This window comes from Austrofundulus limnaeus, unplaced genomic scaffold, assembly GCF_001266775.1.
Source record: "Austrofundulus limnaeus strain Quisiro unplaced genomic scaffold, Austrofundulus_limnaeus-1.0 Scaffold6810, whole genome shotgun sequence".
NCBI classification, from domain to species: Eukaryota; Metazoa; Chordata; class Actinopteri; order Cyprinodontiformes; family Rivulidae; genus Austrofundulus; species Austrofundulus limnaeus.
Genome location: NW_013959212.1, coordinates 1,309 through 1,701, shown reverse-complemented (window position 1 = coordinate 1,701; position 393 = coordinate 1,309). Strand labels below are relative to the sequence as shown.

At 43.8% G+C, this 393-nt stretch overlaps 1 non-coding gene across 1 annotated transcript; it reads right to left on the bottom strand.

The window, feature by feature from the left end:
* Positions 1–258: 258 nt before the first annotated feature.
* Positions 259–330, bottom strand: trnae-cuc (transfer RNA glutamic acid (anticodon CUC)). Its single transcript has one exon. It is a non-coding gene; the product is annotated as a tRNA-Glu (tRNA).
* Between the last annotated feature and the right edge of the window lie 63 nt (positions 331–393).

Genomic DNA, 393 nt, shown 5'->3' with positions numbered 1-393 from the left:
GACTGTTTTGGATCATGTCACTTCTGTTCCAGAGTTTACCAATGAAGCCTTGTTTAAGAAAACCCAGGGTCAATTAATGTCACAACATGCAATGGCCAAATCTGGTGGTTTTCATAGGCTGTTCCAAGCTGAATTTTTCATTAAGTAGGCAAAGGCTACAAGTGAGGTTCAATATATGCCTTGCTGTACATTGTAGTCTTTTAGAATTGCACCAAGACACTCTCATGTGCAATAGAGTAGATGTACTGTATGCTACTGTTCCCTGACCGGGAATTGAACCCGGGCCACGGCGGTGAGAGCACCGGATCCTAGCCACTAGACCACCAGGGAGTGCTTCTGCAACTTCTTAATTGTCATGACTTTCTGCCTTGACAATATCAGTCCAACTTGATA